The following is a 351-nucleotide window of genomic DNA, read 5'->3' as shown; positions in this document are numbered from 1 at the left end:
TTGCTTTGGCATTCGAAAAGAGAAAAAAGAAAAAGAAAAAAAAAGAGAGAGAGAACTGGGAAGGGAAGGATTTGTGAATAAGGAGGCAGAATGGCAAGAGGCACAGCGACCTGGGCAGCCAGAAGGCAGAAGGGAGTTTCTCAGGCTGGTTTCCCTGACAGAACAGCGTTGGCAGTAAGTGCAGGTCAGAGGAGCTGAGGTCAAAGATGCTGGTCTAAAGGGAATAATAAAAGCACCCTTCTTTATTGCTCTGAGCGGAGGTTTTATTACAGAGGGTGCTTCGGAAGCAACAGTGCTAAATATTGAAATTCGATGTTTTATCTTTCTGGACGTCCTGGTAATAATCCAGGA

This window comes from Anser cygnoides, chromosome 1 (genome assembly GCF_040182565.1).
Source record: "Anser cygnoides isolate HZ-2024a breed goose chromosome 1, Taihu_goose_T2T_genome, whole genome shotgun sequence".
NCBI lineage: Eukaryota > Metazoa > Chordata > Aves > Anseriformes > Anatidae > Anser > Anser cygnoides.
The sequence above is the reverse complement of the archived record's forward strand: the minus strand, read 5'-3'. Positions refer to the sequence as shown.